At 56.7% G+C, this 21,253-nt stretch overlaps 1 long non-coding RNA gene across 1 annotated transcript; it reads left to right on the forward strand.

Moving 5' to 3' along the window:
* The first annotated feature begins 1,783 nt into the window (after positions 1-1,783).
* On the forward strand, positions 1,784-21,015 carry LOC135421096 (uncharacterized). Its single transcript, XR_010433864.1, has 3 exons — positions 1,784-1,957; positions 14,148-14,230; positions 20,184-21,015. It is a non-coding gene; the product is annotated as an uncharacterized LOC135421096 (long non-coding RNA).
* The last annotated feature ends 238 nt before the right edge of the window (positions 21,016-21,253 follow it).

Raw genomic sequence — 21,253 nt, forward strand, 5'->3', positions numbered from 1 at the left:
CGCATGGGAACTGAGTGCTCCATTAAGTTTTCCCTGTGAAATTAAGCACCTTTATTGCCTTAAATGAGAGTTACAGCCTAATGATGGACCGATGCAAATCTCCATCAGCGTCCCCGAGCCAAGGGCTGGTTCCCACCGCCGAGGGCAGGGAGGTGCTGCTGGAACAGGGAGCAGGGAACGGTCCCAGCCTGGTCCTTCCCTGCCCAGTGCCACATTCCGGTGGGAAGGAGCCCAGTCGTGTGGGAACAGGGAAATAAGGTGTGCCAGGAGTGGGGCAGGAGGGGTGCTGGCTGCTCCATGGGGCAGCAGTGTGATCCCTGGCTTGGGGGCCAAATCCTGCTCCTATGTCCCCATCCCAGCTTCCCACAGAGCCTTCACTGACCAGGATGGCTCCCACCTCACCCTAAGGACCGTGGTGGCTGCTAACACTGCCAGCAAGCTGTGCCCACACTGGTGTCACCCCCAAACACCTCCATCACCCCCAAATATCCCCATCACCCCCAACCACCAGCAGCCCTGGAATGGTGTGGGGGAGCAGGGATGGAGGTGGCAGCAGAGGCCACCCCAGTCTTGGCTGCCAAAGAAGTGCTGCCGATGCTCCCACTTCCCTGTGTCATTCTCCCCTCATCTTCCCTACTTACACACTCAATTTATAGGAATTTTGTGTCTTATTCCGACGCCGGGCGTGGGCTGAGCTCTCCTGTTTGCCACGTTTTGTTGGATTGTTAACACATCAGACAGGCCCCCAAGGGAGCTGCAGTTCACATCCATCTCCCTGGTGCAGGTGCTGAGCTGGGAATTGTGGGTGGGATCAATCCAGAGAAACCTCTTCCCACACCCCAGCCACAGCAGCCGTGAGCCCGTGGACCTCACGGAGCTCCGTGGGGAACGAGGAGCATTTCTATCCAACATCATTCCCCTGTTCCTGGCTGTGCCACATGCTGTGTGTGGAGTTCCTGGTGTTATTATGGTCTCTGTTATCAGACTATCCAGGTGTGAATCTGCTGGGAATTCCTGAGCACAGGATGAAGAGCAGTAGCTGCATTTCTCAGGTGGCTCTTGCTGGACGGGGTGTGTGGTGCTGCCCTCCCCTCCATGAGCTTTCCCACGGGTGTTTTCCATCGTGGTGGCACAAAGAGAGCACTTGCTGGGGGAGCTGCTGTGTCTGCAGCCTCCAAAGTATCCATAGATGCCTGTTTCCATGGGGCAAAGGTGGTTCAAGGAGAGCAGAGGGATGACAGGAGACACAGCTGGTCCTGTGGGTCTGTCAGGAGAGAAGGGAAGGGGATGGGAGATGGGACACGGCCAGGCCAGAGGATGCAGGTTGGTGTTTGCTTCCCAGGGTGGAGATGGGACCTTTCACGGGCCCCAGGGATGAGCCCCCCTGGACTGAGGGTCCCACCGAGGGTCCCAGCTCTGCCTGTGAGCCCCCACCAGGCAGATGAGGGACCTGGGATGGGGCTGGGTACAGGGTGGAGGGGTCCCAGGTCCCAGGCAGAGTTCTCAAGTACCAGGTGGGGGTCCCAGGTCCTGAGCAGGAGTCCCAGGTCCCAGGTGGGGATCCCAAGCCCCAGGCAGGAGTTCCAGGTCTCAGTCAGGGGTCCCAGCGTGGCTTTCCCAGTGCACAGGAGCCCGTGGGCAGCACAAACCCAGCGTGGAGCAGAGCCCAGCCAGGCCCTGAGGGAGCTCACTAAATGTTTCCTTAACTCACCGGGTTACAAAAAACAGGAGAAAAAGGGAACAATAAAAAAGCCGAGTTTTCCTTGGCGGTGCTGCCGGGAAGTGCTGACAAAGCTGCTCCTGACAAAGCCCAGCGGGAGGGGGGAACTGTCTCTTTGCTCTGCCTGTCTCCCGCTGAACAAGGATCACTTTTAATGGGCTGAATACATACAACACACAGCTGACAACAAAGATGTTCGACTAACCTAACACGAGAGGGAAACAGCAACAGCACACAGTGAGTAATTAGAATCTAATTAATTTGCATTTCACAAGAGAGGCAGAGATGTCAGAGGGAAAAAAAAATATTCCCCGAGATTAAAGGGCTGCTGGAGGAGAGCGAGGGGGTGAGTGGGAACACTCCCAGCGCCAGGACCGACACGCAGAGCCGGTCGGGATGGGCAGGATTAAACGGGAGCAGGTGGGGAGATGACAGGTCTGGGAGCTGCGGCCAACAAAGGTGTCTGCGGGTCAGCAGAACTGCGCCGAAAATACCCAAACTGCAACTTTCGCTGTGCAACAGCATCCCTGGCCTGGCAGGAGCCTTCCCCCCGCTGCTCCGCGGCCCTGCCAGAGGAAATGAAGGGAAAAAAAGCCCCAAGGTGACGGCGCGGGGAGAGGATCCAGCCCGGGAGCTGCGGGAAGGCGGCAGGCGCGGCCCGGAGCCCGGCACGGCCACAGCGGCCGCGGCCCCCTGGCCCGGGCAGCTCCTTCCCCAAATTAATGCTCGCAGTATGTTAATCTCTGTGTTCAACACCCTATTTCCTAACGCCGGCTGTTCCCGTGAGGCAAAGCATCCCGGATCTACATAACATCAAGGGAAGATTTACAGCTCGTTTCCATAATGATGACACCAGGCAGAGGATTGTGCTGTCAGAGATGCTGGCGCAGCCACACGAGCCCTGGGGAGGGAAAATAACCCTCAGCCCCTGTAGTGCTCCGTGATTATAATCCCTGCCTGCACCCCTGCCTGCACCCCTGCCTGCAGCCCTGCCTCCCCACCCCATGGCTCGGCTCCCTGGTGGGAGTGGGTGTGAAGGATGGGGAGGCACAGAGGGAAATTTGGGCAGTTCAATTCCAACAGCCCCAGGAGGGGCTGCAGGGAGGTCCTGGAAATGAGGGTCTGCTGCGCCCCCAGACAGGAAGTTCCTTTGGATTTCATGGAATCCCAGAATGGTTTGGGTTGGAAGGGAACTTAAAGCCCATCCAGTGCCACCCCCTGCCATGGGCAGGGACACCTTCCACCAGCCCAGGTTGCTCCAAGCCCCGTCCAACCTGGCCTTGGACACTTCCAGGGATCCAGGGGCAGCCACAGCTTCTCTGGGCAACCTGTGCCAGGGCCTCACCACCCTCACAGCCAAAAATTCCTTCCCAATACCCTGTGTAACCCTGCCCTCTGGCAGTGGGAAGCCATTCCCTGTGTCCTGTCCCTCCATCCCTTGTCCCCAGTCCCTCTCCAGCTCTCCTGGAGCCCCTTTAGGCCCTGCAAGGGGCTCTCAGCTCTCCCTGGAGCCTTCTCTTCTCCAGGTGAACCCCCCCAGCTCTCTCACATCTTGGAGATTTTGGGGCAGGAGGAGCAGGTGCTGCTCCTGACATTCCCTTATCTGAGCCAGGATAATCCATCCCAGCCAGAGATGCCTCCAGCCCAGCACTGCTGCTTTCAGACCCATTTCCTGGGCTCCCTTTGCTGTCACCGTCACAAGCCCCACGTCCCACACTGGGGAGGAACATCTGGCACATCTGCACGTGGGGTGGTTGCTGATGGGGGGCTCGGTCCCTGCTCCCCCCCCAAGAACCAGCGAGGCAGGAGCAGGAGATGCAAACAAAACCCAAATGCAACCAAAATCAGATGCAAACAAAATGCAAATGTGAAACCTGGTGCAGGCAGCCGGGCCTGGGGGGGGCTGGACACGGGCAGAGGGTGGAGGGGGGTCCCCAGCCCAGCCCCCCACCCAGAGCAGCAGTGCTGGAGCCCGAGGAAGCAGCTGGAGAGGATGCAAATGGGGGGAATCACCCCGGGGAGAGCAGCTCCGGGGTCATGGCGCTGAGGGAGCAGGGAGGGGAAAGCCCAGGAAGGCAGAGGAGGAGCTGGGGGAGCAGCTCTCCAAACCCAGCCTCGTGTTTCCTTCCCACAGCGAGGGGCTCCAGCTCCCAGGGCCCCTCCTGCCCCACCTCAGGGCAGCTCCAAGGTTGTCTTCCCTTTTCTTCCAGCAGTGCCTTGCCCTCCAATTTCAGCTCGTGTTTGCAGCACCAAATCAGCTCTGTAAACACGCTGAGGGGGGATTTATTTTTTCTTGAAAGCAAAATAACTAAACAGCACATCAGAGGGAAGGCATTTAACTCAGTCGGCTCCTTTCCTTTGTTGGGAATCAAAGTGCTGATGATTTGAGCAGGTTTCTTCCCGGCAGCCCACCCACCCCACGGTGGGGAACGTGCTGCAAACGCTGCCTGAGCTACGTCAGCTCGCCCAGAGACCAGATTTTGGGGTGAGTGGGGAAGGCTCCCACTTTAATTGCCATTCCCACATCCCAGAGGAATTGCAGGCAGTGCAGTGCAGTGGGGATGCACATCCCCTGCTCGGGTGCTGTTGGGAGGGATGCAGAGCCCGGGGATGTCCCCCCCAGGCAGTGGAGCATCCCCAGCAGCACAGCCCAGGCCGTTTTTGAGGCTCCATCCTTTCTTTCCTCCTCGGGCAAAACAAAGCAACCCCAACCCCAACCCCTCCCGCTGAAGCCAAAGCTGTTGAGCACACAAACACCCTCTCTGCCCTATCTGGAGTCCCCGGGCACTCAGCCACGGGGAGCCAGCCCATAATTTGCACTGGGAGCTCTGCAGCAGCGTTGCCACAATGTGATGAGGTCGTGAGTCATCCAACCACTGAAACCATCTAACCAGGGCCTGGATCACTCACAGGCTGGGAAAGGAACACACAGGCACTCAGGGTTTGGGGGAACTCTTTTCCCTGAGGAGAGCTGGAAGCTGGTGGGATCCCTGGCACGGAAAAGCCGAGGCATGGAGCCTCCTGTCCTGAGGAGGTCAGTGCCTCCTGCCCCAGGGGCATCAGAGGGGCTGCAGAGGGGCAGCTCTCCCCTGACAGCCCCTGCAAACAGCAAACACATCCCCTTCCCTGAGAAAAAGGGGACGTGCATCTCTTGGAAATACCACATTCCAAAAAAACCACGTGGATGTGGCTTTTGGGGACAGGGTTTAGGGCTGAGCGTGGCAGTGCTGGGGGGATGGTTGGGTTCAATGGTCTTAGAGGGCTTTTCCAACCTTAATTATTCCATGATTTGGCAGGGAGAGGTGAGGGCTTGCTGTGGGTTTGCAGCGGTGCTTTGCTGGTGGCTCCTGCCTCGGGAAGGTGATGTGGGGACAGGCTCAAGCCCTGCAAACACTGGTGTGAGCACAGCTCTGGGCAGCGTGTCCTGGGGACAGGTGAGTGGCCAGGCATCACCCCCAGGACGTGCCAGGCTCCAAACCAGCTCCCCAGAGCGCTGCCAGAGCTGGCAGCTGGAAAACACGGCAGAGAAATCCCCCTGCCAGTCCCGGCCCAATTACAGCCCCGTCCTTCAGGGACGTTTGCAAACAAACCAAAGAAGATGAAGGATTGATAGATTGATTTGATGCCGGGCTCTCCTGACAGCGCTCGCCCGGCTGTGATCCATCCCCTCCTCTGGGAGCCGGGGCTGATGTAATTCATTGTTCCCATCTCACTTGTCACCGTTCTGCTCCGGAGCAATCAGGGCTCAGAACTCGGGGAAGTTCCCAACCCGCCGCTGTGATTCGCCCGCAGATTTGTCACTTCACTAAAGACCCAAATTACCCCCGTTTAGGAAGCGGATCCGCTGCTCGAACCTGCACGAGCTGCTGCCGCCGCTGCCGGGATTAGGGATTCACGGCGGTAATTATGTTAATGTTGATGTGCAGACGGATAACTGGCAGCAAGGAGTTGTGCTGAAACGTCTATTTATAGTTCGGGGGAAAAAAAAAATAAACCTCGTCGTCTCCAGGCAAACATATGGGCTCTGTGGCAGACGGATTCAGCGGGAGATGAACGGGAAAGGGGAGAAGGGAATGGGATGGGAGCCGGGCAAGTCCCGGGAGCCGATGCCCTCTCAGCTGATCCAGGGGTGGATTTTGGGATGGGTATCTCGGTGGCACCCCGTGCCCCTGAGGGATGGGCTGAGCATCCTGCCCCAAGCTCAGACTGCCAACCAGCCTTGCTCTGCCCCCAAACCAGCCCCTGGGATGTGGGAAGGCAGCTGGGAGTCGGGAGCTTGTGTGGAGGACACCAGGATGTCCCAGAGATCTGGGATACCCTCAACCCACGGGCACCTTAATCACTCCTACCTGGGGGGACATGGCAGCCTGAGGGGAGGGTCACCAGCCCTTGGGCTTCCCCCGAGGTCACAGGAGAGCATTGGGCTGTCCCAGAGTCCACTGAACCCACTGGCCTCGTAATCACCCCCCGAGGAGAAGGTCACCACCCCTCAGGCTGCCCCACGGCCACGAGCCCCTCACTGAGCACCCCCAGGCTCCACCAGACACCCCTCGTGCCAGGCAGTGCCTCCATCCCCTGGGAACACCAGAGAAGCCACCCAGGGGTCAGCAGTGCCCCCACTGTGTTACAGACACCCCCAAAATCCAGCCCTGGCACGGGAGATCCTGTACCCAGCTCCCAGCAGGACACAAGATTGAAATTTGGAGCTGTGTGCTGAATTCCAGGGGGCCGTCAGTCAGCTCTGGGAGGTGTTTGGAGCAGACAGATTTACACAAACACTCCCAGCTCAGCAGACCCAGCGCGGTGTCTTTTATACCAGGAGAGGAGGGAATAAATCACCGCTCCCTTCCCCCCCCTCCCACCACGCGGAAATTTCTCCCAGACATCTTTCAAGCAGGATCACAGAGAGTTTTATTTACCGTGGAATAAAAACAAAAGCCCCAAAGCACCAGGGGATTGTGCCTGGCCATGAGTGACGGGCCACCCCGGCAGGCTCTGCGAGGAGGAGGGAGCCTCCCTCATCCAGCACACCAATCCAGCCCCACAGCCCCACAGAACCCTGGAATAATTGGGTTGGAAGCAATACTAAAGCTCATCCCATTCCACCCCCTGCCATGGGCAGGGACACCTCCCACTAGCCCAGGTTGCTCCAAGCCCTGTCCAACCTGGCCTTGGACACTTCCAGGGATCCAGGGGCAGCCACAGCTTCTCTGGGCAACCTGTGCCAGGGCCTCCCCATCCTCCCAGGGAACAATTCCTTCCATATATTTCACCATATTGATCCCTCCTTCCAGCAAGGACCCTGTTAGGACTGGAAAATTGCTGAGCTCCCCGAGCAGCTCCACTGCCAGGGAGGATTTGTGGTGTTCAATAAATATTATTAGGAAAGCAAAAGATAATAATTATGTCAATTATAGGATGGGTAATTGGGCCTGCAGAAGAAAAGTGCTTTTCTCCCTGATTGCTGGGACCGTGTGCCTGTGATTGCAAGGATCGGTTCCAAAAATAAAAGGCCGGCTATCAAGCGGGAGAAGCACTTTTGTTTCCCTAATGGCACGTTGAGAGCTGTGTCGGGAAGGGCTGGGCCGGCCTGCAGGGATGTAAGAGCATCACTTGCTCCATCCATGGTCTTTAGCAGAGGTCTCATGTGGAGGGAGAAGGGCTTCCAGATCTGGGGGCGGAGAGGTTTCCAGCACAGAGCTGTTCTGGGAAGCACAGGGCACGGGGAGCTCCGTGCCCTCCACATCCCTGGGACACATCCCTGACTCAGCAAACGTTCCCATGGGGAGGGGGAACCACCATCCCCCCTGAATTAAACCCTCCTGAAGCTCCAACAGGAGCTCCTCGGGGACTTCCCCACCCAGGCATCAAACCTGTCTTCCTCCTGCTGCCAACCCCTTTCCCAACAGCCAAATCACCACTGGAATATGTATTTTTGCCTTAGCATATTCCCATATTCTGGAAATACATAATGAACAACAGGCCAGTTACAAGCCCCGAAGGTTTGGAGGGCAGGAGGGAGGAGAGGGAGAAGAGCTGGTCCTGGCTGTAAGCAAAACATGCATATTCATTTAAAACAGGAGTTTAAAAAAAAAAAAATATTAATTTTAATTTGATTTGGGCTGCCTGGGGGCCGCTGTGCCATATGCACAGACAAGTTATGCAGAATTCCTGCAAGACAATGTGCTCGCTGGCTCCTCCATGGTTATCATCCCAACCAGAAAAATCTGCCCAGCTCTCCCCCTCCCTTCCCTGTCCCGGGAGAGGGGACACTGCAGGACAGCCCTGACTGCCCCGAGAGGGGACAGGGCCCTGTTTGTCCCCTGGGCTGGGCAGGGGAAGGGGTGGGTGAACCTCAGAGATCCTCCTCCTCCCACTGCCAGGCTGGTTCCCTGCTGGCACTCCCTGACATTCTCCCCAGTGTGCAGATGCCATCCCGACTCAGAACTCCGAACACTCCTCTGCTGGTAGGTGCCACATCCCTGGAAAAGGTTGGACAGGGCTTGGAGCAACCTGGGATAGTGGAAGGCGTCCCTGCCCACGGCAGGGCTCGGACTAAATGACCTCTAAACGTCCCTTCCAACCTAAACCATTCCAGGATTCTATAATTCCCTGCTGCTCCTCTTGGGTGGCAGCTCCCAGCCAGGAATCCCAGAGAGGTTTCCAGGCTGCACCCGATATCCCAGGGATAAAACCTTCCCAGGAATGCTCAGCAATAGGAGCAAGACCAGGACCTTGCCCAGCTCCGTGAGCTCTGGCTCTGCTCTCCCCAGCAGGGATGGGGTAAGAGGGCCCTAAAAAATTCTGTATTTCAATGATGGGACCTCCCAGCTCCCCCCCAGCACTGCCTGGGAGCAGCATTCCCATCCAGCTTGCCAGGAATCAGCTTCTGGCACCTCCAGCCCAAACCACCACAGGGGCCACAGAGCGAGAAGGTCTGGGGATGGTCCCACAGTCTGGGGATGGTCCCACAGTCTGGGGATGGTCCCACAGTCTGGGAATGGTCCCACAGTCTGGGAATGGTCCCACAGTCTGGGCTGCAGCAAGGCCTGAACACAGACCCCACACCCAGATATCCTGGGTTTTTTCCACCAGTTCTGGTAAATATCTACAAAAACCAAGCCCTGAAGAGATTCAGCCACAATCCCAGCAGGAAGCCAGGGACAAAGCAAAGCCCCCAGAGCCTGTGCCCTTGGCTGGTGCTTCATCCTCCAAACCACCCACCTCCTCCAAACCCAGCCTTTTGAGGCACATCCAGAAGCCAAAGGTCTCTCCCAGCCTTTTGAATCAGGATGTGTTATCCCAACCACTGTTTTTTTCTTGCATAATCTACATTATTTATGGTCATGATCTCCTAATTGTCCCAGTTATCTGATAAGTGGAGGGGGGAAAGGGCGGGTCAGGGAATTCTTGGCAGAGCACAGCTGTGCTGGGCATCAGATGCTGCTTTTTGAAAGCCTTCCCAGTGGGAGATGATAATGGGCTGAGTCTCATCCCTCTGCCCTGGGGAGGCTCCAGGGAACTGGGAACACCCTTGAATTCACTGTAATGAGAATTTCTAAGATGGAGATTGCAAAGATGTACCTGATCCATGGATCAGGTTCTTCCATTATCCCCTTTATAGACTATTACCATGTAGAGTGGAATAAGCGTGGAAAAAATACAGCTTTAATCTTCTCCTGAGCTTCTTTTTAATGCTGACATTACTGCTCAGGCCAGTGTCATCCTCAGAGCACCACAGAGGTTCCAGCAGCGCTTCCTGCTAGAAAACCAGAGCTACTTAAACTGAAAGAAGGGGGTTTAGGTGGGATATTGGGAAGAAATTGTTCTCTGTGAGGGTGGGGAGGCCCTGGCACAGGTTGCCCAGAAAAGCAACCTGACTGCCCCTGGATCCCTGGAAGTGTCCAAGGCCAGGTTGGACGGGGCTTGGAGCACCCTGGGATAGGGGAAGGTGTCCCTGCCATGGCAGGGGGTGGGACTGGATGGGCTTTAAGGTCCCTTCCCACCCAAGCAATTCCAGGATTCCAGGATTCTATTCTGAGGAGAAATCTCACATTTCCTGCTCTGGGGGGATGGTGGGCAGGAAAAGCCCAGGGAGCATCTGCCATGGGGGGCCACATGTCCAGAAGGGCATCAGCGAGGGGGCAACAACCCAGGGGAGACCAGGGTGGGTTTGGTCCTTGGGAGATGGACTGGGATGACCCCGGGATGAGCACAGGCCCCAAGGATCCCCTTGGTGAGCAGAGTCCACCATGGGGCCAGGGGACACTTGGCTGGCCCGCCACGCTCCCCCCGCAGACAATGCCCTCATTGTATTCAAATCTGATTCATTTCATCCAGAGGATAAAATTAGAAAATCAGCCTAATTCCCAGGAGCCTTGTTAAATCAATACAACATACATCAAGCAGGCAAGGCACAATGCAGGGCTGAGATAAAATTAGAATGAGTCCCCCTGGGTGGGTTGATATCAGCTCTACATTTCGGAATTGGCAGGCACTTTTGCATAATTTATCAATTACAAACAATTTAATTCATCCAGAATAATGAGTTGTGGGGCAGCTTTTGATGAGTTAAATGACACGGGGGGCGATGGCCGTGGTGGACTCAGAGGAGCACCCACCCAAAATCAAGTTATCCCAGGGGCACAGGAGGGCAGGGGACCATGGGGGGGACCCTGGGCTGGCAGAGCCTCCAAAAATGTGGATGGTGCAGCGGAGATGACTCTGCTCTAGGTGAAGAGACAGATGGGACACAAGGCAAGGGACACCAAAAAGAGATGCAAGGCTTCCCCACCAGCACCCTGGAGCCAAGAGTTCCGAGCAGCCCCAGCACTATCTCGCTGTCCCAGCAAGGGAAACACAAAAAGGTTAAGGGTAGGTTATTTGAAAGAACAAAAGTGATAAAAATCAAAAGCCTTTCTGCTGCTGAGAGGAGCCTTTAGAAGGTTCTGAAGCATTTCCTTCCTGCAGCCCTCTTTTGTTCCTCTGCCCATCGCCCCGGCGGGGCCTGAGGGCTCCTCCGGCCGCGGCCCCGCTCCGTTCTCACCGAGAACAATAGGGATGGCTCTGGGAGAGGGCAGCTGGAGCTGCACGCCAGGATGACACCCTTTGGAAATGCCTCCTTCCCTCCCCGTTCCCCCCTCCCCGAAGGAGCACCGGGATCCTGCTCACTTGCTTTCAAGCCGCCTCACACAGATATTAAAGCCAAGAAGTTAAGTGGTGCATAATTATGGCATTGTAGTTGCTAATTATAATCCCACAACGAAAGCAGGGCTGTGCAGGGACGGCCGCAAAGACCTGATGGTTTGGAGCAGGCTCATTCCTGAGCCCTCGGAATTCCTCGTTAAAGCCATGAGAACTTGCAAGGAGGATTCGGGGAAAGGGAGAGGCGGATAAAAACTCCCCCAGCCCCGTTAACCTCCTCCCAGCCCACGTGCCCAGGGATTGGCTTCCAGAGCCTTTGAGGAGATAAATGTTATGGAGCCGGTGCAGAACCCATGGAGCATCCAGGCACAGCCCATGGAGTGTCCAGGCACAGCTCAGGGATAACCCAGGCACAGTCTGTGGAGCATCCAGGCATAGCCCAGGGAGCATCCAGGCACAGCCCATGGAGCATCCAGGCACAACCCATGGAGTGTCCAGGCACAGCCCATGGAATGTCCAGGCACAGTCCATGGAGCATCCAGGCACAGCCCATGGAGCATCCAGGCACAACCCATGGAGTGTCCAGGCACAGCCCATGGAATGTCCAGGCACAGTCCATGGAGCATCCAGGCACAGTCCATGGAGCATCCAGGCACAGCCCATGGAGTGTCCAGGCACAGCTCAGGGATAACCCAGGCACTGTCCATGGACCATCCAGGCACAGCCAAGCCCAGTGCAACAACACAGCTCCGGGTGCAGATCCGCCCTCTCCAGCCTTTCCAGCCCGGATCCATCCCTGGCTCTTTCTATCCCGCTCTGGAGCAGCCTAATAGCTCTGTCCGCTCTCCCTCCCAGAGGTGATTTATGAGGTAATTAGTGTCTCCCCGGCGGTGCCGGCCCCGTGTCACCGTGTAATGGGATGATGGAGGTGCCGGCGCGGGCACCGGGCACCGACACCGCGGCAAATGGGACCCGTCCAAACCCCAGGGCCCGGGATCGATCCGTCGCAATTTCTGCGCTTTTGCTTTTGCTGAGAAAAGAAAGATAAAAAAACTATAGAAATGACAGTGGCTCGCTGGGGCCTGGCTCCTGCGGGGAGCCGGGATGGTGGAGGGGACTGGGATGTGCTGGGATGCCGCTGAGCCTCTGCCCAGACCCTGAGAGCTGAGGGTGCACGTGGCCCAGGACTCAGCTGGATGAAACCCAAATTCCTAATGACTTTTCCATGGGTGTTCCATGCTTTGCATTGGGAGTTGGGCGCCTGCATCACCCGGTATGGCTGGGAGAGAGGGGGAGGATGGGAGGGATGTCAGGGTGGGAGGGATGAATGAGGAGGGATGAGGGGGATGGGAAGGATGGAGAGGGATAGGGAAGAATGGGAGGGATGGAGAAGGATGAGGGGGATGGGAAGGGGGTGTGCAGCATGGGCAGGGCACAGGGAGTCTGTGGCTCCTTCCCAAGGATGTTCCCCCCGTGCCCAGGCCCAGCCCCATCCACCCCCCGCAGTGTCAGCAGCGGGTTCCAGCAGTAAATGGGGCGCTGGTTAAAGCCCGGGCTGGAAACCACAGCGTGCTCTAATTCACACTGGAATTTCTATTTATTAAGGTAATTAACCCGCTCAGGGAGCTGCGCTGGGAGCAGCGCGAGTGAATCACCACTCCGGGGAGTAGAGCCAGGGCCAGGACCCCGCGGAGGAGCGGGATCAGGAGGGGTGCAGCCTCCAGCCCCCTCCTCTAACCCCCCAGTCCGCCCCAGTGTCTCTGCCGCTGGACTGGAGCAGCCGAGCGGGACAGGGCTGACATCCCGCCCCTCCGTCAGGGATTGCAGCAGCCTCGGACACAGCAATAGGGACGGGAGGCACACGGGGAAGCTGCGGCACGGCCGGGGCGTGGGGCTGCACCCAGGATCTCCCACAGTGATAACCATCGGCCCAGGGCGCGGTCGGCATCAGCAGCTCAAAGGGGATTAGCAGGGAAGTGCCGCTGGATCCCGGGACGCGCAGAGCTCGCCCGGCGCTGGCAGGCCGGGTTGGTTTTCGGGAGGTTGGGATGTACGATAGGGATCTGCCGCAGCCCTCGGTGAGGCACCGGGCACACCCTGCCCGGGAACGGCCCCGCTCCTCCATTCTCAGCTCCCCCAGACAAGGCACTGGATGCTGGAGCAGCCCGGGGGTCGCTCTGGATGCTCCTGACCCCAGACCCACCTGGGATAATTTAGGACAACCCCAGGAGGCTGGGGTTATTTCATAGAATCATGGAATAGTTGGGGTGAGAAGGCACCACCCTCTGCCATGGGCAGGGACACCTTCCACTATCCCAGGTTGCTCCAAGCCCCATCCAACCTGGCCTTGGACACTTCCAGGGATCCAGGGGCAGCCACAGTTTCTCTGGGCGACCTGTGCCAGGGCCTGCCCACCCTCCCAGGGAAGAATTCCTTCCCAATATCCCATCTAACCCTGCCCTCTGTCAGTAGGAAGCCATTCCCCCTTGTCCTGTCACTTGTTCGAGGTCCCTCTCCGGCTCTCCTGGAGCCCCTTTAGGCGCTGGTTTGGCTCTCCAAGCACCAGCACCAGGGCAGGATGAGCTGGCACACATGGAAAAAAAAAAAAACACAAACCCTAATGAAGCCAACCAGAAGAACCCAGCGCTAATGAGCAGCTGGAAATCAGCAGCCAAAACCTGTTTTGGCTCGGGGTTGCCGCCCCGACGTGCCAGACGGGGCCGGGAGCTCCGGGGGAGGAGGAGGATGCCCCGAGGGCCCTTCGCAGATGAAACGGGGTTTTGTAAATCCGCGTCTGCACCCAGGGCTGGAGAAGGGCTGGTCGGGGCCGGGAGGGAGCACTCAGCGCCCTGACTCACCCGCTCCTCCGAAGGGTGCCCGAAACCCGCCCGCCGCCCTCGGCTGCCCGGCCCGACCCAGCTTCACACGCCCGAAAAACACCAGGGAGGCAAAAGGGAAAGTAAAATCTGATTTCAGCACTTTCTGCCTCTTTTTTCCGCCCCCCCCCTCCCCTTTAATTCCTTGTTATTATTTTTATTAGCCTCGCTGCTTTGGCTGCGGGGCCTCTCGCGGAGAATGGAGTGTCGCGTGGGTGTTACCGGCTGCTGGCACTTTCCCCGGCTTCAGAAAGAAATGCCAATTACTAATTTCATGGAGATAAGCCATTCCGAAGGAGGGGAGAGAAAAAAAAAAAAAAAAAAAGGGAAAAAAAAAATCTCCCAGCTTTGAAATGCGAAAGGCGCCTGCATTCATTCGGTTATTTATTTATTTACATCCATGTCAGGGACACTGGGATTGCTCAGTTCGGTCCCCAGACAGAGGGATGGGAGCAGCACCCGAGGGGCATCTCTGGAAGATGGAATTAAGGTATACATGTCTGTATGTTGGAGTTGTGTGTCTGTGTGTTCACATGCACACGTGACTCTGTGCCAATGTGGATCCTGCATCCAGCTGGATGTGGTTCCCAATCCTGTGAGCCTCAGGGCCTCAGCCTTGTGTTCCACTGGTATCCCACAGTATCCCACCATCACCAGCACAAGGCAATGCCCATCCCAGCTCCTGCCTCCCATCCGGCTCCCACAGCCCCGTAAACACCGAGGGCAAGGGCTGGGGAGGGAAAATAATGGTGCCCGGAATTAATCTGGGTGTAGTTTGCATTTTTATTGCTCCAGCCTCAGATTCCAGCCTACAGAAAGGTTTCAAAAAGGATTAGATGCCATAAAACCTTTAATAATCCTCCCACATCTTACGTTTAATTATTGTTTTTACACATGCGGAGCCAACACGCCTGCAGCGAGCAATCAGCCATCACATGCCACTCCTCCTGCTTTGCTGCTCTCCCCAGTGTCTCCGGCGGGATTAACCAGCACCCGGTTTTCCAGGGCTCACCCCTGCCATGGCTGGGAGCTCTCCTCCTTCCCAAAAACACTCCTCCCCCCAAATACAGCCCTATATAGGCTCACCTCGGCTGCAGGCGGCTCATTCCCCTCCAGCCGGCTTTGGGGGGACAGGGATGAGCTCCGTGTGCTCCATGTGCTCCATGTGCTCCATGGGACCGGAGCTGATGGGGGGACACAGTCTCAGTGTCCTCACCAGAGCCACTGAAATCACTCTTGGCCTGGAATTACAAACAAATCCTCGTCTCCAATTATAAACCTCCTGCTTGGAAGGAACATTTTGTCGCTAATTCGGTGCCATCAAAGTTGTTGCTGTTTGACGGGGGGAGGGGGGGGAAAATCAGACCTTTTAATCATTTTTTTCACCTCAACAGCTTCTCCTTGAGCCGAACAGCCGTGGAGAGGTTTCATCTGTGAGAAAGGAAAATCACACCAATGTGAAACACATCCCAGCCGCTTTTCTGGGAATATTTTAGAGGCTCCATTATTCACAATAAACTGTTTCAAAGCACCTGTCACCCTGCTGAGAGTGGCTCTGCACCCCACAGGGATGGCACAGGTGTGGCATCCACAGGGACACGGTCCTGTGGGGACAGACACAGGGAATGGGGCACTGGGAGGGGATGAATAACTCCAGCGGGCAGACTCTGCTCCACTAGGCTTCCAGTGAACTGGCTTATTATTATTATTCATTATTATTGTTATTATTATTCATTATTATCATCATTATCATTATTGTTGTTGTTATCTTAAGTGCTGTTTCCCCTGTTGCCTGCAGCATGACTCAATGGGGGATGAGTTTTCCCAGATATTTCTGGACTGGGGGAACCAGCCAAGGCCAGAGCAGCTTTTCCACTCCTGTGCCTGCTACTGCTCCCTTGGGACAAGACATTTTTCAGCAAATCCCTTTCTCTTCAGGAATTTTTCCCATTTTGACCCAATGGTGAGCTGGGATGGCCCCAGTGTGGGCTCCTCTGGTCACCTCCCAGGGCTGGGACCCAAAAACGCCTGGAAGCAGAGCTGCTCCGTCCCTGGAAGTGTTCCAGGCCAGGTCGGACGGGGCCTGGGGCAATCTGGTCTCGTGGAAGGTGTCCCTGCCTGTGGCAGGGCTGGAATGAGATGAGCTTTAAGGTCCCTTCCAACCCAAACCATTCCAGGCCGGCAGCCTCCAGATCAGAGCCTCAGGAAGCTGCTCAGGGTGCAGGCAGAGCTCTGCGTGAGCTGCTCTGAGCCCTTTATCCTCTGAAACATCAAAAGTTTCAATTATTCTGGCTGTGACTCATTTCTGATGAAGACTTTTCTCAGAAGCAGCTCAGTAGGTGGGACAGGCACCCGGGGCTGAGCAGCATCAGCAGAGCCATCAGAGCCACCTCCCTGAGGGGACTTTGCTCTTGTTTGGGAGGATTTCGGGGTCTGTGCCCAGAGGAAGCCCCTCAGCTGGGCACAGACACACGGAACAATCACTCATTTCTTTTGGTCCCATTAAAATCTCGCCCTCCAAAACCCAGAGCAGCGGGACAAAGGCGGCCTGTGCTCCCCAGATGTTTTATTCATGCACAGCCTGGAAGCACAAACAAGCCCAGCTATTCTGCTGCCCCAATCCTGCCTTTGTGCTCCGTGGCTGTGGGGATGGGAATGGCAAAGAGGGGCTGGATCCTCCCTGCCACATGGGACTTGTTCCTCTGCCACCAGGGCGGCTGCTCCCCCCTCCAGACTCGCTCAGAACGGGCTGGTTCAGCACCAGAAGTTGCAATTCTTTCCCAGTTTCTCTGGTTGATGGCACTCCCTCATCTGGGGGCTCAGGACCAGCGTGTGATCCTCTTGAGGACATGGGGACAGTCCTTGCTCCCAAGCCGGCCCCAGCAGCAGGAAAAGGCCACCTGCAAACAAAGCAATAATGGAAGAGTCAGCCTTAGTCTCACCCTGATCGTTCCTAATTGAATATTAACACCATCTTGATCTTCCTCTAATGCTCCATTTAATCTGCATGTTTGTCTTTTTTTCGGTGGGGGCAGAGGATTTGTCAGCTTGGGCACATGTGGAGCCAGGCCGTGGCTCCTGCAAGTGGAATCGGAGAGCTAATTCCATATGGAAATAATTGCAAATTCAACTGTTGGAGTCGTTAGAGAGGAAGTTAAGTCCCAGAGCCCAGGGATTTGGGTGCTCAGGGCAGGGAGGTGGCATCACCCCAGCCCTGCTCAGCAGGATGGAGCAGAGCTGCAATGGGGGACAGGGCCATGCCAGGGTGGGAGACATGGGCACCTTGGGGTGGGTGACACGGGCACGTCGGGATGGGGGACATCACCATCTCGGGGTGGGGGGACATGGGCATCTTCAAATCTCCATCCCCGTGTCCATCTGGCTCTGAATTCCTGGTGCTCATGGTGAGGAAGACCCCGTTGGCCACGGCAAAGCCAGATCAACATCCGAGGGCTGGAGCAACCAGAGCTCCAGGCGTGACTTTACCTTCCTGCTCGAACCTTCTCTGCTCAGGGTTCCCAACACGTCCTTGGACACGAGACAAACAGGCACCAGATGAGAACAAAACCGTGAAAAAACCTATTTAAAACCACCTGTGGTGTGACTGGGTGGCACCGTGTCCCCTCCCCCGGAGCAGGGCTCGGCCACCCCCCATCCCACACAGCACCGCCCTCCCGGCCCGGCCCCGTCTGCCCATCCCACGCCATCCTTCCCACTTCTCCAGGAACACCGGCGGGTGGCTGGTGAGTAATGGGCCGGTTCCATCCCTCCCAGAACCAGGATAAGCCCGAGGGATGCGCCGGCGGAGGAAGGTGCTGCGGGCAGGCGTTAGCACGGGAGGCGTGCAGAGAGCGCCGCTGCCAGAAATACCAGAGGAATTAGCAAACTGGGTTGCAGCTCTCAAGTGAAACCACTTATTGAGGATGGACTGTTCCTTCTTGTAATCCTCTGTCATCAGCACTCGCTGCGAAAATTTAACCGTGTCAGACTGAGGCGGCCCCGCGGGCCCCGGGGCTACTGCTGTGGGTTGGGAGACTCACTCGTTGCCCAACCAGCGCTATTTGCAAGTCAAGTGGGTTTCTTTCTTCGCCTTGTAATTGCTGAGGGCTGGGAAAGCCTTACTAAGCAGCCGTCTGGTGCTGAGGTGTGCCGGGCTCACACCGATCCCAGCGCCTGGCTCATCTCCTCCCACCGGACACCGGGCCAGGGGGATGCAGGGGGACGGGTCAGGGCTCCAGCAGACTTTGGGGGATGCACCTTCCTCTGTGTGTGCTGGCAGTGGCAGCCACACGGGCCTGCTCTGTCCCCTCCTCGTGGTGGCTTCAGGAGCGATGTGCCCACGACCCCACGTGCTCCTGGATGCCTTCAGGAGGGGAACATTGTAATCCAGTGGCATTTCAGTCTCATTAGGGCTGACAGGACAGAAAGCTCGAGCAGGTCAGCTGCTCACCCTGCTCTAAAGGGACCAGAGAGAACAGCCCATCCAGGGAGTCACAGAAGCACAGAATGGTTTGGGTTAGAAGGGACCTTAAATATCATCTTGTTCCCCATGGGCAGGGACACCTTCCACTAGCCCAGGTTGCTCCAAGCCCCATCCAACCCAGCCTTGAACACCTCCAGGGATGGGGCGAGGAGAGCTGGGTCGGGGAAGTTTAACCCCCTTAATATTTATTTGAGGGACTTTCACATGGACAATGCTCAGAGTGTATGAAACACCTGGTGGCCCAGAAAGCAGGGAGAGAAAAGGCCTTTCCAATGCAGTGCCAAGGCAATAGGAAAGCCAGCCCAAAAGGAAAGGGATAAAGGGAGCTGCCCCTGGTGAGCTCCCTGTTATTTACTGGGAACAAATAAAAACCTGGTGAAGAAGGAAGCTTAGAAAGAAGATGGAGCAACTGCCAGGTGAAGGAAGCTTTGGCCTCCCAGGGGCACGAGGAGTTCGTCTGGGGTTAGGCCAGACCTGGTGACACCCAAAACTGATCCCTTCAGCGCTCGGCCTTGCGTGCCAACCCTTCACTTTGGCCCCTGAGCTGTGTCATGTCCCAGCCTCCTCCTGAGCATCTCGAGGCCTCTGCCTCCGATTGCCTCTGGATGTGCAGCAATTTGGAAATGAGTCGCCCTTCTCTCGGGCTTTTGATGTAGCCCGGGAGGAGGTGCGTGGTGAGCAGTTGCTTCACTGCTGTTTGTGCAACCTCGCTGCAAATCCCTTATTATTCACGATGCTATCTTGCCACTTGATATGCATAATAGCTCAAAGGTACCGTTGACTACATTTTTCCAGCCCTTTGATGTGCCAGCGATAACTTGTTTCTGTTTCGCAGCCATTAAGTTCGGTGGAAATCATTACACTGCCTTAAACGTGGGGCTTGTTCTTTAATCAGCGCCTGTTCTGGTCCCAGCCTTGCTGTTGCAATCTGCCATACGTGGAAAATATCCTCTTAACCCAGGTTAACAATTCTGGAGGAAGTGAGAACAGCTTAGCAGAGTTTCTTCAAGGTCAGAGATCGAGGGCTGAGTCCTGGCAGGAGGCTCCAGCATCCCTGGGGGTGCAGCAGCTCCCTGGATGGTGCTGCTGGGTGTGTGCTTTGAAGAAGTGCCCGTGGCATGGACCAACCTCCCCCAGGGTCAGACACACAGGCACAGGCCAAAGCCACCCAGAGCTGGCCCTGTAATTCACAGAATCACAGAATCCTGGAATGATTTGGCTTGGAAGGGACCTTAAAGCTCATCTTGTTCCAACCCCTGCCATGGGCAGGGATGCCTCCCACTAGCCTGGGTTTCCCAGGCTGTGTCCACCCTCGAGGGCACAGGAGCATGGCCAAGGTGTCTCACACAGCAAGAGGGGAGCAGAGCAGGGAGAGGCTCAGCACAAAGCAGCAGCCCAGCAGCTCCCGGAGGGAGCCTGGCAGAGCACTGCTCTGAAATTCAGGAAGAATTTCTTCCTAGAAAGGGCTGTCAGGCATTGGAAGGGGCTGCCCAGGGAGGTGGTGGAGTCTCCATCCCTGGAGGTGTCCAAGGAAGGACTGGACGTGGCACTCAGTGCTCTGGGCTGGGGGACAAGGTGGGGATGGGGCACAGGGTGGACTCGGTGATCCTGGAGGTCTTTTCCAACCTCAGTGACTCTGGGATTCTGGGATCCTGTGCTCCTCACAGAGCCCCTCGAAAGCCAGCATGGTTTCCAAGTGAAGGTTATATTTGCTTTGCAAAACCTCAAACCACCCGTCCCACGAGTGCTCGACAGAGACCAGTGAGAATGGGAAAATCTTCTCCCATTAACCCCTCGCTGCCAGGGCTGGACTGGGGGCAGGATTCCCACCCTGGGGACGGGGCTGGCGCCCAGCTCTGCTGCCCCCAGGGGCACAGCTGCCACGCTCACGTTTGCCTCTCACACTCATCCCAGGGCTCTGGCGAGCGACGATCCGGTTTCGTTTCCTGCTTTCTTGCAGCCTCGGCGTGTTTGGTTTGGCCTCCTGTGTCAGTGACATGAAAGCCTCGGCTATAAATACACCCCGTGTCTCCAAAGGCTTCGTGGCATTTTCCTGCCCGTGCTCTTGGTCCCTTTGGGAAGCCGGGAGCTGGGAGGAGCACATGAGCCGGCTCTGGCTCCAGTGATGCCGGCAGAGCAGTTCCCAGCCTGGGACAGCCCTCAGACGAAGCCACCGGCCCCTCCAGAGCCCTGCTGGCTTGCAGATGTTTATCAGGGCCGATACAGCTGCGCTGGCTCTTTGCACAGGAGGAAGGGGAGGTTCTGCAGCGATGAGCTGATCCCCAGCCCTGAGAACTGAGCTCGGGGGTCACGGTGGTGCTGAACCCCAAAGGGCTTTGGCACTGCTCATTCCAGGAGCTCCCAAACACCTCCAGGGCCTGCTGGCTGCAGACACTCCACCGAGGCCCTCCCCGGGGCCAGGGTGCCCGGCTTGTCCCGCCGACGTTCCCGCAGTGGCCCGGGCAGTGTTCCACGGAGCGCCCACGGGGTAAACACGGACACAGACACAGTAGCAGCCCAGTAATTACGGCCCTAATTCAGCAAAGCATCCCCACTTGTAAGGCACCTAAGCATGTGCTTAAAGCTAATTACATGCTTAAAGATCTTTCCTGAATAAGCATGGATTTGAGGCTGTGTTTGGTACCTCCCGTACTTAACTGTGATTCAGCCAAACACCTCCCCTGCAACCCAAACCCGTCGGGAAGTGATTTCGGAGCCCGGCTCCAGCGCTGGAAACCAAACATCCCTGCGCCTCTCTCTGCAGGCTCGCTTTGTAGATATGAAAATAAATATCCTTCAGACTCTTATGGCTTTGTTTTCCTGCTGCCACTTCCCTCCCTGCAAGCCAGCCACTTCCAGGCTGGTCGGGAGCTGCAGAGACACGTGAAATGGCTTCTCTGACGGGATCGGATACTGGGGGGGGAAAAGCAAGACAGAAAAGGCCTCGGTCGAAACTGCCCCGCTGTGAGACGGCAGAGCTGAGCCCGCTGCCCTGCTCACAGTCACATTTTCCACCGCATTTGCATCTCT

The sequence above is a fragment of the Pseudopipra pipra genome, chromosome 12 (genome assembly GCF_036250125.1).
Source record: "Pseudopipra pipra isolate bDixPip1 chromosome 12, bDixPip1.hap1, whole genome shotgun sequence".
Taxonomy (NCBI): Eukaryota; Metazoa; Chordata; class Aves; order Passeriformes; family Pipridae; genus Pseudopipra; species Pseudopipra pipra.